Source organism: Ischnura elegans, chromosome 2 (genome assembly GCF_921293095.1).
Source record: "Ischnura elegans chromosome 2, ioIscEleg1.1, whole genome shotgun sequence".
Lineage (NCBI taxonomy): Eukaryota > Metazoa > Arthropoda > Insecta > Odonata > Coenagrionidae > Ischnura > Ischnura elegans.
The window spans coordinates 32,592,708-32,609,681 of NC_060247.1; the positions used below are offsets into that span (position 1 = coordinate 32,592,708).

At 40.7% G+C, this 16,974-nt stretch overlaps 1 protein-coding gene across 2 annotated transcripts in view; it reads left to right on the plus strand.

Moving 5' to 3' along the window:
- LOC124153559 (extracellular serine/threonine protein kinase four-jointed) overlaps positions 1–16,974 on the plus strand; it is a 322,305-nt gene that overhangs the window by 167,063 nt on the left and 138,268 nt on the right. For both annotated transcript variants that reach the window (XM_046526793.1, XM_046526792.1), the window contains exon 4: positions 31–80. The gene's annotated coding sequence lies outside the window, so the exon portion shown is untranslated. The remainder of the gene's footprint in view (positions 1–30; positions 81–16,974) is intronic.

Genomic DNA, 16,974 nt, shown 5'->3' on the forward strand with positions numbered 1-16,974 from the left:
TATCTCTAAAAATTTCATCTTTCTTTACAGGTGGAATTTCACGCAGATGATGAAAAATTGAATGCATTCCTGAGTTCTAGGTGAGTAAAATAAATTCTTCATTTAAATGGCATAATGGATACTGATATGTATTCTAGGTGATAGTTAAATCACAGTTGGCGAGCGGAAAGAAGCTTCTTGTGTTAGACTGGAGGTACTTTAATTTTTATTACTAATTTTCATTGCTGATTATAATGTGTCCATTTATATGTTCACTTTATTTTCAACTCAGTGTTTCCCAGAATACAGCAAAATGTACTCTAAAATAAATATTAACCTAATTCATTAACATGTCTTTGCTTAACATATCCCTTTTCAGCGTCTGTATAAGTTTCCGCGAATAGTGGTATAATAAAATGCAAATGTGAATGATAAAAAAACGAAGTTGCTGCAACTACAATCTCGAAAGTAACATCACAATATGAATCCCGGAATAAAATGAATCGATCGCTCTCCTTGTTACAACACGGCTCTTCCCAAGTCGAGTGGGTGTCCTCGGCCGTGTTTACCTTCACTGCTTTTGTTAACTTCATTTAAGTTTCGCCCACTTTATAGGATGCACGGTGCAACGTTGATTCAACATATCATGAGGTTACGTCCCAAAAGACACCCTGCAAAATATCACTGCAACTCGTATATCTCTCCGCGTTTTCAATGCCAAGTTTTCCGGGGTATTTTCGCATCAATTATTCGCCACGCAAGAGGTCCGCAGGTACGGCGAGTGCTCCATACGATTAATGGACATGTTACGGTCGGCGGCAGAAGTCATGGTTAGCGGAATAACGTAACTTCTTTATCGTTCCGTTGCATCTCTCCACTCTTACTCCCTCTCTCTCTCTCTCTCTCTCTCTCTTTCTATCTCTTCTTCTCTTCCCTGCCTTCTGGTCGAGTTCCCTATCTCTCCTTCTTCCTCACCACATCTCTACCCCCAAGCCACACAAACAACCACATCGCCTCCCCCAATGACCACTCCCACGTACCCGACCTTTAATGCGCCCCCATTTCCGCTTCCGTCGGCATTCAATGCATCATACAAGTGAGACCGCGAACTCCACAGTCACCTTATGACATCCATTGATGCGCGAAGAATGGAACTCGGTTCGCTTTGTGATCTGATTCTTTCCTTTTTATAGCCTCGTAGGAGAGATTAACCCTCCAACACTTAAACCGTTTTTAAACCGGCCGATATAATACTTTTCTTGATTTAAATGAGATCATCCATGGAGAAATTTTCTTTCTTTCATTCGAAATCATTCCGGGGTTCGAAGAGAGACACGCGCATGTTTCCGTACTTTTTGTTCGTGTAAATCACTAGCTATTCAATTTCTAACCACCATGAACTCGAAAAGGAGCTATCTACCCGCAGGGATGTTAAAACAAAAGCCTATGTATAATTTAGTAATTTCGTACCATCATCCATGCGAGAGAATATATATACTATTTCAATTTATTTTAAAATAAATTGAAATAGTAAAATTTCAATTTAAATGAAAATAATTCCACGCCCGCACACCGGCCAGAGTGATTCATAATTTTAGCACGAGTATAGATTAATTTTACGCACATCAAATCATGTTTCTTGGCCTTTAACTTTTAAAAGAGTGAGGATTACATTTCTTGCGAAAAAAGTCCCGGGTCAAAAAAATGTTTGTGAAGTATTTTTTCAGGAAAATTTATTTGCGATAGTGTAACATCAACATGATTATTCTATGTGACATTTGATCATACCATACGAGGTGGAAGGCTCCGCCACCCCGTAAGTATCTCCGAAGAACTTTATCTCCACATTTTTCTTTGATCTGAGATAGTTCTGGTGACATGGGATTATGGGGAGACCAAAGCAAGATACGCGACGCAAAAATGCGTATTTCATGCATCAAAACACCCTTTTGTGCCTCGAGAACAAACTGGTTTTACCAGCATAGCCGGTCGATCTGAAATGTAAGCACTTGAACTCGAAATCGAACAAATAAATTATGACATTGCGCACTTCCCTAACTAACAGTTTATCGTTGATTACCCGAGCCGTCACGGACGTGATGAAGAAATGAGATCGGGAGGGTTTTTAAATCGTCCAACTATGCTGACGCAACTCGCTACTAAAAAAAATATAGGCATATAATATATTGGTATGCATCGCGATGCGAAGGGGAAATCGCCTGACTCCACCACTGCCTCCCGCCTTTCCCATGGAGTAATGCATTCGAAAGAGTCAAGGTCAGGTCGAGTGAGAGAGCTCTTCCCGACGCAGATTGGTTTTCCTCAAAGGAAAAAAGCAGCATGTGGTACGGATGGTTATCCAACTCGAGAAATTCCCCCGGCGGCCTCTACTGATCTCGATCATCAGTTGTCATCCTTTCTGAGGCGAGCAAAGCTGCCGACGGTAGCGCCAGATTCGTGCGCATTAAGAATTCTAATCGGGATGCTGTGTACCTTCCCTTTCCCCCGGATCTTCCTACGTGATTCAGTTCTTATGGGACTTCCGGTGGCCCAAGAACGGGACGAAAATAGCCGCTCTGGTATGTGACGCCAAGGGTATCGGATGAGCTAGCCTCGCCACGTCTTCTCTGCAGCGAGACATGTCTCTCGTTCTTTCTCGCTACGCCCGTGACCACGAAAAGGATCTTGCGGGCAGCTCCACCTCGACGACAGGACACTACGATGGTTCGCGTTCTCTGTTGCGCTTACAACTTATTAGCATGCTCGACCGGGCATGGAGGAGCGAAGGCGGTTAACGGAACTCAACGGCTGAAAAACAAGTGCAAGTGGGGATTTAAATGGAGCGAGCCATAAAAAAAATACCGATAGAATTTTTAATTCTTTTCAAAGACTCGAACTCTGAACTCCAATCCTCAGTTTTATCAAAAGTTTTTTTTCCATAAGAAGAATATCTAAAAAAAAAGTAGGCAGAATTACTTGTCAGTGATCTTGGGCAGGAAAGTCACCCTCCATTAAATATTAGCCTGTGTCTGACAATCAAGCGTATCAAAAAAATAAACTGACCACGTTTAGGATTGCTTGATTAGTTCAAAACGTAGTTACATTAAATAAATAATCGTTCCTTTCACTGATGCCATAAATTCTCGGCAAACTAATCTATTGAATGAAAATAATCCATTGGAAAAAAATGCAAGCAATAAAACCAATCAATTGTCTGAAAATAAAGCTATATATATGACATAGGGGGGCATAAGGTTTATGATACCTTGGAAACTACCGGATTTTAAATCATCCTTTTGAGCTAAAACTAGCACGCAGTTAACATAAGTCAATGGCATCTAATTACAACATATTTTTTTAAATCTAAGATGAAGAAATAAAAGATAATAAGTAATGCGTAATTTATATTTCCATGCTTAAATTTGCATTCGGTAAAAAAAAACAATTTCAAAATCATACTTCGCCTTCATCATTTCATAAGAGAATAACCGCTAAATTACCGTTCCCGAACAGGATCCTGTAATTTATAATCTTGCTCAATGGTTTGTTTTTTTCCCATTGGAAGGTTATTTCCATTGATTCCATACAGGCCACGAAGGAGAAGTATTAAGTGTTTAATTGTGCTACTTTTCTCATTCCTGTGATAATACTGAAGTTGGTTGCCAATTTTGGGCTCTGATTTTGTTATTGCGCGGCTAACTTAAACACTCGTTTATGTGTTTACACTTAGACTAGAATCACGCATTGATTTCCAATATTTCGGGCTGGAGCTGGGAAATTCTCAACGAGAGAACTTTCTAACTTTTTCCACGGAATTTACGTTCGCCTCGTGCGGTGAACTCATCGAGAGACCCCAAGCTGTCTCCGCAGCATTTACAGAATTCCCTTCCCACCCCCCCACCCGTCTACTCCCAAAAGCCTTCCTAGCAGACCCTCTCAAGTGACCGGAAGCTTGGAGAAATCCAGCCGACCACCCAAATTGGGGGAAGATTCCTAGGAAAGGGGGTCCTCTCGCATAATCTTGAAAGCTGCCGGAGATCCAAAGACCAGCCGCCCCCAACTTCTCGAAAAATTTCCCTCCAACTCCCGACCGGCAGAATGCCGAGGCCTGTTAGCGTGTGATTTCTGACTCGACTTCTTCTAAAGGGAGAAGAATAATGGATTGTCCCAGCCTTCCTCTTGGTCTATTACCTTTGCTCCTTCTCCATCGTGTCCTCTACACTCTTGAGGACCCGAGCAGGTTAGCTTTGCCACGCCTCATATAGTGAAGACTTGACCATTCAGGCCCGGTCCGACTCAGCGACCCTTCTGCGGACCAGCGTTAAGCTTTCTTTCGCAGCTCAATAGCTGAAGGAAACAGTCACCTTCACCCCCACTATGAGCAGTACGACCTAAAGGGACACCGCGGGAGGGAGGCGATGACGGACTATTGCAGGTCACTTAGCCGTGGGGTTGACCGCAAAGTAAAAGGAGCCTTAATCCACAGCCCACCGCGGAGATTCATCGAATACAATAAATGCATCCTATTCGCGAGGGAAAACTAAATACTACACAGTTAAACTTCATTCATTTCAAACGAAAATATAGTCGGATGGATAAAAAGGATTTTTTTATAATATTATACATTTTATTCAAAATATAAATGCAAGAAATATGATAGCATATATTTTAAAGTCCTTTTTTTACGGATTTATTTTTAAGTGGAAAATTGTGGATATAGTTGAGGATAAATTTTACCTTAAAAATCCGGTGAGTAAATACAAGAAAAAATCAATGCGACGAGAAGATGGCACAGAGGATGCATGCGTAAGGAGGAGAGACACGATTGAAAAATGTTGAGTCAAATATAGACCCAACTTAACAGCGAATAATAGTAAGAACAATGTTTCTATGCAAGCCTATTCATTTATTCAGTCTATAGAAAAATTAAATTTACAGTTTGTACTGGCAGTCTATTTTGGAAGGGTCTTTTTTTTTAATAGTATTGAAACAACGGTGAAAGGGTCTTCGCAGCCAGGTTCGTATATCGCCATATTTTAAAGTGTTACAGCATAAAACTAATAAAACGATCTAAAAAAAAATATGCTACTACTCAAAAACGTAATCAAAGGTTGTACTTCGTTATCGTTTTACTTTTTACCCCTCAAATCACAGTGTTTTGCTCCGTTGTATTTTTCGAATGTTTTCATTTTTTAGGAGCTATAGTTAATTACGAGAGTGGTTTGAAAAGTTCTCGGAATCACCACGAGTTTTCCGCGCTAGTACAACGACCTATTCACGTGATATTCATAGGACTGTGCGCTGTAAACACATGCCACGTCAATGCTCGTGGAAAAGAACTGAGTCGGTGACGTGACTTTTTTGTTGTTCCCGCATAGTGAATTGCGAAGATGGAAAAAATCGAGATTCGTGCAGTGATTAAGTACTTCGTAAAGATAGGTATGAAAGCAAAGTACATTCATGTCGATTCCCATAATACACTATGGGACTCTGCTCCTTCATAGTCAACTGTTGCCAAGACGACAAAAGAATTTAAATTTGGCCGGGGGAGCTTAGATTATGGTCCGCGCAAAGGTCGGCCAAGAAGTGTCACTACTCCAGAAATCATTGCAAAAGTGCGTAAAATGGTAATGGAGGATCGCCGATTGAAAGTGGGTAAAATTGCTCTTGCTTACCAGATGTCATATAAAAGGGTATATTATATTTTAACGGAAAAATTAGAAATGAAAAAATGAGCTGCAAAATGAGTGCCGCGACTCTTGACGCAGGATTATAAAAGCATGAAAATGGATATATCGGAACAATGTTTGACCCGTTTTAGGGAAAACAAACAAGTTTTTTTGCACCAGTTTGTGACCAAAGATGTAACTTGGGTCTATTACTATTCCCCAGAGACCAAAACACAACCAAAGCTGTGGAAACATAATGATTATCCACCACCAAAGAAAGTAAAGACAATTCTTTCGACTGGAAAGGTCATGACATCAGTGTTCTGGGATGTGAAGGGGATTCTGTTTATAGATTGTCTCCCCACTAGGAAAACAATTACTAGAGGATACTATACTAACCTCTTGGACTAATTGCAACAAAATATACGCGAAATAAGGCCAGGTTATGCAAGGAAGACATTCATCTTTCATCAATACAATGCGCGCCTGCACATATGTGCTATCGCCATGGCAAAATAACACGAACTATGGTATTAATTGTTGCCACTTCCGCTTTATTCATCCAATGTGCCTCCGTCAGACTCCATCTCTTCCCGAAACTGAATTTTTATAATGGTGGACCTGGTGGATAAAATGATTTACTTAAAATGAAGAACTGATTGCCGGAGTTGACTACAATTTTGCAGGCCTAGAGAAATCTCATTTTTTAGATGGGATTAAGGCACTAGGATATCGATGGACCGAATAGAGTAATCTACAAGAAGAATCTATTAAAAACAAAATAAGTTTCAGTGATGTAAGAACATTTGTTCTATTCCATTCCGAGAACTTTTCAAACCACCCTCGTATATGTACTTGATTTCCTCATTATTGAGCAATCAAATTCCACAACACTTTCCTGAGTTGTAAATGCGTAGAAAAATATCTGAACATGCATAATCTCCATGCCTTTCATAATGATAATTACTGCTGTCATCCTTAAAATGCACTTTGCTTCATATGACAAATGAGTCACAGTCATAATTATGATAGTGATGAAGATGAAAAACGTCGTCAAAATTACCTTACTCTATCAAAGTGCAGAATATCGCAACTCATTATGAACGCCTGTCATTCCTACCGTCCTTCCTACGATATTCATCACAATCATTAGTAATATGTCCTAAGTTTACTTGCTCCCGCTCTTTGAACGAATCACCCCTTGCAACTTACAGTATTTAATAAAGCATGCCTATGCCTCTATGCCTCCAATCACATCATCCTTCTCATACAAAGATTTACTCTGACTAAATATTGGCATAATTTCCTCCACTCCTCCACTTTCCTATATAATTCGCATGTTCTCATAATTTCCTGTGAGTAGAGATAAATTACTCGTCAGTTTACTGAAAATACTATCAATTGGGACATAAAATATTTGACTCGGCGTCAAGAATCTTACCTCGCAAATTTCATAAATAACTTATACCTCTACTAAGTGAACGTAATCCGTAATAAAATAACTTCCAATGATAATGGTGACATGGAAATCGATACGAATTGCATTAACATAGTAATTAAAAACGCATAAGTCATCAATGAATAACTTTTTAACTATAAAAACAAGAAAAAAACGTCTGAAGAATGCAATCCACGGGCTAATAAAATTCCTACATGTTCAATTTATTATCATGTACTTCACGTAAATCTGTTCTAGCTACAACTCACAAATTCATAAACACGCTAATTTACTTTACGGTATCTAACGAGGCCATGTATTCATACATAAAATCCCAAAAATTGAACAACTTATTCCATGATTATTAATTGTATTCACTTTAATATATTATAAGCAATGCATTACTTCTCAAACATGAGACTTTTTGAAACGATCCTTGAAAACAAAACATCGAGGATTAAGAAACTAATTTCACTAATCCATTGGAATAATATCGTCCCGAAGATACAGCAAAAAGTTCCCTAGAAGAAAACGAATCCTTGCTGAACGATAGCAAATGGGAATCAGAGAGCCGTAACGCCCTAGTTATCTGGAGAGTCCCGTTTACTCCTCAAGCCACGTCACTAAAGGCAAAAGTGGCCGTGGCATAATGTCCAGGAAGCGAGGTTGCATTAGTTCCACCGCAGGATTTTTCTTGGCAAAATTGAATCTGGTGTCCATCTCTGCCTACGTGGACAAGCTCTCTCGGTGCTCTCCTTCACCTTCCCTGGGAGAGAGGCGGGTAGAAATGTGCCTAAGCACAGGTATTGCAGTACTTACAATAGTATCCTTTTTCTAGATAGGCACTAGAGTAACTAGACAGGCACTCGAATATTCAAGTATTCGATTGGATTTTCGAGTTCATAAACTATTGGATGATAAAAAGCCAATTCACCCCGGAAAAGCCTAAAAAAGACGCATGCTATCATCTTGAAATTTTCAAGTAGGCAGAGAAAATCATATTCTACATTTTATTGTATCTCAAATATTCAAATGTTACATCTAAGAAAATTATTAAAATACGAAAGGTAGAATTATAAAATTTGAGGTGCAGTCAAATTTTGGCAACTTTCTATTTAATACTGAATGGAAATTTCAAGATAAAAGCGGAAGTTTTAAGTGATTAATCCGTCACCAAAAATGACCAGCTCAAGTAAGCAGCTACACCTAATTCGAAGGCCCAAATACCCTGTACCGTATTTAAATAAATTTTTAAAAATCATTCAGGAATTGTAGTTTGATTCCCAACGAGATGAAGTGCAGAGTTAGAGAGATTGCTCATAGATAAAAGGCTGTTTAAATTTTGCCAAATCCTGCGGTGGAACTAATATAGCATTGCTTTCCGAAAATTTTACGTCGAACACTTTTGCTTTTAGTGACGTGTATTCATAGGTAAACTGGTATGGTACTCGAGTGACTTCTTGGATACACTTGTACCATACCCCCTGAATAGCGGTCCACGTGTACCATTAATCGAGTAATTTGGCTTTTAGGATAGACACTGTGAATGAATTAATGTTTATTACGCTCTAGGATAGTCTGTAAGAGCAAATAAAAGAAGAAAATATATATCTTGTATGTCCGTTTATGATTGACAATATCCGTTATTCCCATGACGCTTTGATTGTAGATTTGGGTGAGACTACTTATGACGGAATCATTGGATTGGATTTCATGACACAATATGGAAGTCAGATATGCTTAGACCGTCGCAGTATTAAAGTGACCTCAGGACATGAAGTGACGCTGCGTCAAAAGACCGTTCCGTCAAGGGAAATAGATTTAATTTCCTTCGATGATTCGGCTCTGCAAGGCACTAACACTCATATTTCACATATGACCCCCGCCGTAAATACGGATTTAATGTCTTCTGAATCGCAGGAATTTGATCTATTTTTGCTCTTCAAAACAAATATCACTATGACAAAATTTCCCATATCAACGATACAAAAAAAAATATTTCGCTTTAAAAGAAATCATAGCGAGGCTTCACAAGAAAAAAATGTGGTTTCTGTGGAGGGAGACGCAACGACATGTCCCATGGGTTCCGCAATACGCGTGGGATCGCGGACGAGGAAGACGGATAGGAGGAGTTCCGTTTGTCAACGCCGCCGCCGCCCTGTCACTGGTCACTTGACGCGCACTTCCGCGTGAGATCGCCGAAGAACTAGGCGAAATATTCTGGGGGGAGGGGGAGGAGATTTGTTTCGGAGGCGAAGATTGGGGGGAGGGGGGTGTCTCACGGGTTCGTCACCTCCGGTGGGAGGAGGTCCCGCGTGTGTGTGTGTGTGTTTGGGGGGGGGGGCTTGACGAATGTGCGGACCGAGGGAACTCCTTGGGTTCTTTTCCCGTGAAAAGGATGGAGAGGGATAGACGGGGAAGTAGAGAGGGAGACAAATGGACGGGAGAGAGGCCGTGGAAACTTCACACGTGCGCGAGGACAACAACAATGGACGTCACCGCCCGTCCTCAAGAGCCCGCTACACCCCACCGTTTCGGCCCCGAGATTCCTTCCTTCTTCGCAGCGAAGAATTCTTCTCCAAGTTCCTCTCTTTTTCTCTTAGGAACCGAAAACTCTTTTTATACGGCTTTAGCTATATCATATATAAACATTTCTAAAAGCACAACTTGAGCGTCCGAAATCTTTTCGAAACTCTAAAATATTCAGAGGTGTGTGCAGCCGACACTGGAAACTAACCGACACCGCGGCACAGCTGAGTGTGTTCGCAATAAGAACGAGAAAATCCCAAAGTATAGTCAGCACAACTGGCAACGCATATTTTACATGTTCACTCGCGGACCTATTTCATCGCATGGTATTAAGCTGGTTTTTTTATATGTTTACTTATTTATTTATTTAAACCAAAAATAGCACATGGGCCTTTAAATTGGATTACTAACAAAAATCAATAAATTCAAAAATGTCAAAAAAGAGCTATTAAAACAATAAATAAGAAAAGCATAGGGAGAAATCACGTGGATTGGCGCTGTGGCTGCAAGTTGAAGCAACTGGGGGAGTCTGATACGTCGAAGGATGGAGAAGTGTCTATGAAGATGCTGAAAGAGAGAGGTTAACGGTAAAATCTTTGGGAAATTGACAATCAGACTTTGGGTTATTGCAAGATTTCTAAACTGCAAATTATACGGGCTGGAATGGGCAGTTGAAAGAAGGGAAGGAGATCAGATCAACGGGAAGATCCATTTAAAGTAGAGTGAAGTAACTCGGGGTCAGATGAGATCCAGCGGTGGGTGAGTGAAGACAGGTCAAGTGAAAGATGTAATTCCTAGCGAGAGGAGAGCCGGTACCGTTGGGTACGCGCTGTCGCTCTGTGCATAAAAAGAATTTGAGAGGATGGTTGAGAATTTTTTGAATGGAAGGGGAATTGGAATACCAGATGGGAGAGCAATACTCAATGATGGGTTGGACTCATCCAATGAAAACATAGAAACAATGCAAACTCACGAGGCGTGTGATGCCAGCCATTCAGGTAAAGTTCCACAAGACTTTCCATGCTAAAGTTCTGATTTTTTTATTAATATTTTTTTCTAATAACACACCTATTGATAAATTCAGGCTTGACTAAGTGAAACCTCTCCAAATTGGAAATAAAAGAATAAAACTTTGTAAGGTTCACTTGTGTATTTGAAATGAGCACGACCCGGGTTTCATAACGTAGTTACATCTTCAGGACCTGAAGATGTAACTACGTCACCCAAATTTTTACTTAATCTAAAGTAGAGGTCATCAGTGTGGATACTACATCGCTGCTTACAAAAATACCCTCGTACACCAGCGCCAAATGAACTACATATCGATGGCTAAGTTCTAACAACACGTATCTCAAAATTTGGCCCGTCTGACTGTGAATTAATACTGCTATTACTGCTAATAAAAAATAAAATTCAAGCAAAAAAACAACTCTTTGTTTGCAAATGTGTGCTTCTTTTTCAGTTTTATGTATTCTTGGTTTTTAATTTCAATTAAAATTATATACAATTAAAAAAATAAATCGTTATTTATTCCTCTTTTGAAAAGTTGCAATTTTTGAGATACGTGTTGCTAGAACTTAGCCATCGATATAGGAGGCCCCATTCCATCTCATAGACTCTCGACAATGCCTAAAAGAGTGTTTGAAATCGCGTGAAATAGCTTGAAAAAGCTGTAAATTTGATTGAAATTGGGCGCATTTGTGCTGAGTGAGCGCTCAGAGCGCAACAACAACTGTGGAATTTCCCCCTGAATTCTACCGCTACCAACGTAGTAGCTTAGTGTGAGCGCTAGGTTATTTCTCGGAGCGGTCTTTTCGGCCATTACTTGTCTGAGCTCTCGTCGCTAATTAGTGGGAGCTCAATAGTAGCTCTAGGTGGACAATAGTTTGTGGCTAAATGATTAAACAGCCAATACATAGCTCACACTAAGCTACTACGTTGGTAGCGGTAGAATTCAGGGGGAAATTCCACAGCACCCTCTCAACTTTTTCCATTAAAGGAGGCTGAGAACATGCTATGCAGTGTTCCGTTCCTGAGCCAGTCGTGAGCGCGAGCTCTGAGCACTCACTCACACTGAATGCGACATTTGTCATCACCAATATTAAATTCGGTCAACATCCCTAGCTATACCCTTTCAGCGCCTCATAATGCACCCTACAATGGCTGCGAAAGCTCGCTCGACAAAGCTTAATACGGAGCTGCTCTCAAAAGCCTCTGGTACAAATGAATCTCGCGGCGAAAGCCTACGTTTCAAGTCATCCCTGGTTATACCTTATTTCCTCGAGGAATTCGGATCACTCTGCCGCAAGGGTTGTGAGAGGTGACTTAGGCAAGTTCATTTAAATGGGCAGTAACACATCCAGCGGCCCACTAGAGAATCCTCTATTGTAATTTTCGTGGCCGGCGCCATCAAATTTATATTTTTTAATTGTGCTCTTATGATCTGCTCAGTTGGGGCTATTTAGATAACATGTCTGCGGCAATCTGTTGGAACAACAAAAATTATAAATAAATCTTCCTGGTAAAATTTCACGTAACTCATTTTCACTGAGCTTATTATTGTGCAGTAGTGTAATTTTGTAATTTTTCTTATGTTCCGAGTTAGGAAATAAAATATAAAGGTCATAATAATTCATAGGCAAGTGCCATCACTCTATACATGATTAGCCACTCTATGGTCGCCATATTAACTTCCAATGGTAGTAACAGTTAAGAAGAAAATTTTCAGTTATGACTCTGCGTGAAAATACAAAAAACAACTTATTTATTGTGCATTTGACTCGAAATCATAAGATGATATTCTCCCGGGCCAATTTTTATGAGCCGACGCTTTCCCTCTTTCATTAGTTTTCGCAACGCAGAGCACTGAAGGGCAAAATTTGCTATGCCGGGGCGGGAGCTCTCGTTGCGTCGACGCAAAGCAGAGCTGTGAAGGCACCCTAACGCATTCTCCATAACTAAACATTTCCCGTTTCTTCCTCCTGGTGGCTGTGACCCCTCCCTCCATCCCAATGCTTTGACGCCGCGCACAAGTGGTGGCATCCTTAATCGTTCCTCCAAACCCTCTTCCATGACCCCTCATGTCTCTCGAGCGTCAAGGGTTCAAACGCGTCCTTCTTCTGAAGTCTTTTCGGCCTTGATCCCCGCCTTCCTTCCTTCAGAAAACTTTTGACGAGCGCGGCAGAGTTTTGTCGTGGGCTCGAGTACGGCAGGACACGCGAAGTAGTCGGGAGGACGGATGGCCGAGGCAGCAGCTGTTTCAGCGTCCGGCAGGAACGTCCGCCTGCCGTCTCGCCATTCAAACTCCACCGGCCGTCCCACAAAAGACGGCGACGACCTTTTGGCCCTCTTCGCTTCCTCCTCTTGTCCCATTCTCATGGATCCCGCCCGGAATTGTGGGAGGAATGAGGAAGGGAACGAGTGGCAAGGATGGTGGGTCCCGGCGATCTTGACTGATGAACGTGAGGTATCGGGAAAACATCGAAATAACTCGATTCGGGTATTTTGGAATCCTCTTAAGTCTTCACGGACAGGATAAAGCTTACGGGAAAATCCGCAACAACGCACCGAGTAATAAAAATGGCAAACTAATCGTGTCCACGTATTCCGTGCGAATTCGACCTTTGCACTCATTCCTCAATCGGTTGATAGGCGCGATAAATTCAAGGAAAATGTAACCTCGGAGGAAGCTGCTATAATTATTTTAGACTTGGCAAGAAAAAGAAATGCGTTTTTTGACCTTAATGATTTTGAGGTTTAACCGAAACAATGGAGAAATAACTTTTGTCCAGGGATAAGCATTTCAGCGGTATTAGTTTCGGTAATTCACAAAAATTAAGTATTGTTTTGCATTAACCACTATGTATATCGTATTCGAAATTTATATTAAAATTTTTAGAGCTGAAAGGAAAACTTGCATTTCTCCAAAAGTCCCTCAACCTAGGGTTAACTCTTAAGATCCTTAATGTAGAATTAAATATCACTCGAAAATAATACAAGTTACATGGGCCAATGTTTGAAATTTTTTTAAATTCAGCCTGAAATTACCGATTCGCTCACTCGAATATTGAGTTTACCAGAACTATTTCGGATGTACCTGAGATTCGCATTACTATGTAGTGTAACAATGCCAGGATATCATCATCCTTTTCCCCCGTCCTTTGCTGAACCTGATATATAAAGGCAAATTATCGAAATAAATCAAGAGAGATACACGCTGCACGAGGTATGAGTTCAGTGCCGCAGGAGTCATTGAGCCCTCGTGTTGAACGGTAACGAATGAAGGCTTCACGGCACGAGCAATTAATCACGCCGTAATTTAACAAAATCAAAAGTTAGGATAACGATCATTATTCTCAACCCCGACCGAGAGTCGTTAGGCACCTTGTTTCGGACTGCCGATCTTCCGCGAGTGTGTCTCGCCCCCCCCCCCCTTGGGCGCAAAACCGCCAGGGCCTCTGCGGAAGAAGAGCGTAACAAAGCGTCACATACCGCCCGTCCGTCCCCGTGGAATGAAGGAGCCTTTCTACTCCCTCCCTCCCACACTCTCCGTCCCCCCTCACTCCCACTTCTTGTTTTGTTCCCTCATTTACTTTTTTCCTTCTCCCCCGTTCATTGAATCTATTGCCACTGGAAACTTCCTGACTCCTTTTCATATCCTACTGTTTACCGCATCACGTTCTCCCCCCCACCTTTCGCCCGTGCAGCCTTCCCGCCTCCCCCTTCCCCTCTTCTTCGTCCAGAGTATGTGAGGAGTTCTTTTCAACTCATCCTTATTCGGCTCGGAGCTCACTCCCGTTATGATACACTCCCCCCTCCTGCTCTCGCCCCTCCCACCGCCTCCTCCACCATCCTCCCTGCCCCTCCCACACCTCCGCTCCCCCTCGCTTTGTTCCCCGACCACTCAACCTACTTCCCCCTGCTCCCTGCTAAATGATCCACCATATCCACTCAACCCGACTCGTCTCACCTCTTTCTCTTCTTCCCTGCCTCTTGCCCTCTCCGCCACTTCTCCCCGGACGCTCCGCACTCTCCGTCATCCACTTATCATGGCCATGAGCTTCCCAATTCCACCCCCACCCGTTTCCCCCTCCCATCCTCCGCTACACCCACATGCCGCCCCTCTCTCCCGGCCATCTCGCAACATCTGCCGTCTAACGCTGTAGCGCGTAGGCACGACGATCGCTGGACGTGCACAGAGTGTGAAAGGTGGCCGGAGGATTTTTGATCTAAATGAAGTAAAAATTACCGGCAACTCCACACGAAGAGTTTTAATTCCACGATCAGCTGCGATGTATGTTTATTATCATTAGATGTTTTTTTTAACCATAAGTGGAAAATTTCCAGTAAAGTCCCACTTATTTAACAGGTACTTATGTAACAGTTTAATTTAATAGGTAAGAATTCCACGAGATTAAGTCTGAAAATACTCCCAAAATAAGGATTTGCGTATTGGTTAGAAAAAACAGCACTCATTTTGGCAGCTGGAAGAGGACGCATTATTCCCGTTCCAACGGCCTTTTTCGTGAACTTGCTTGTTTCAAACTCAATCATCTTGAAGTGTTCTGGGTATATGTAGAAGAAAGATACTTCCCAACATTCGCGGCAAATGATTTGCCTGCGTCTCGAATATGAGAAACTTACCTCAGTATTTTCTTGGAAAGACGGTTTTATCTGTTTGAGATGTAGGTGAAATGTTGAAAAGGGTTCTCAAATATTACCTTAAAACATGAAATTGATCATAAGCTATAAACTGGAAGGTGCCTTGAATAGAAGAAGAAATACCACCGGTTAAGCGAGATTGATGAATCACCTTACGAAGTGTACAAATTTACATTGATACATTCTGATGCGGGGAATAACCTAACATTATTTCGATTCAAAATGGATCGTGAAAGTGCCAATTTTTTATTACAGACATTTAAATTAATAAAATTCATACATGATGATATTTCACAGCTAATGCATGGCAAGTAACTTATACAAGAGAATAAAACTAAATATATTTAAAATTTCTGCATAATAATGAAACGGGAATCAAGCCAGAAATTCAATAATCGATTTTCGTATTTCTAAAGGTGTGAAAAAAGATTTCCGCCTCATACAATTCTTCCATATATTTGCCTTCCACTGTTAAAAGGTCACTCGTCTCAGGAGAAGCTTGTGATGAGATCAGAGATAGTGGGCAGAACATGGGAGGGGAAATGGCCCCACGGTTATTGGACATGAGCAGCGAATGATGCATTACTCTCCTTTCCACAGTTTCTCTTGCTTCAAACTAATATTTTCAATGCAAAAGATTATTTACATGGTCTAAGTATTTACCCATGCGCGAACGCTTCCATGAAGTAAATTGAGTCACAATAATTGACGAATTTGAATAAGGCTTGTGCGAAGCATGAATGAGTGAAATGAATATACAGTCTACCGTAATCCCGTTAATACAAGTAAACCACACATAGAATATTCAGTTGTTTTAAAGCTTTTCGCGAATATAAGGATCTCTGCATAGTTCCCTCATGTTTTCTCCCATATCACTCTTAAGTATAAAATGTCACCCACGGACAAGTATTTCCTTCTTTGTTGGTTTGGGAAAAATGTTGATGGTGCTTTAAAAAGATGAGAACCCAAAAATAGAATGGCTAATACTAGTCAACAAAAATCCTCAGTTAATTTTTGATAAGTATAGCACTATTTTCATCTAATTCAAATTTATAAAAAAAATTTGCATATGTGGAATTCAATGAAACGGTAAAACGGAGAGAAAAAATATCAAACCTCTCTCTGCATATTCAATCAATAAATTTTATTAAAGGGTAACTGCAAGAAATCTTAGTATTAAAATCCTAGAATAGACCTACCTGTGTATTACCATCCAGGGTAAGCATGCACTCTAGACTGTCGTCCAAATGCTTCTGTGTGAATTCTGCCCTATCCTGAATACACTTAAGTAGATAAAAGCGGACTAATGGGTGAATATCAATTCCTCGAATTAAAATACTTTAAGCGCGCTGATAATTTTCCAAGAATAACCTTGTCTGCAGTGTTTTCTCTTTATCTCATCGACAAGCAAATATCATTGCCTCCTCAGCCATAATAAGTTCAAGATTATTAGAAGTGATATTGTGCTACTTCATTATGAATGGAAGCTTTAAAAAAAAAACTTTATCGTACACTCCACTTTAATGGCAAAAAACGTTTTTAGTTTGAACGCGTTACGACTCATGGTGCCATTAACAGGTAATTGAACTAATTTACCTGGAGATAATATTTATTATTATGACACTTTTATTGAAACTAGTTTTAATCAAAAAAATTTCCGCAAATAAAAAGAGGACAGTCGACAAAAAAGTTTTATTT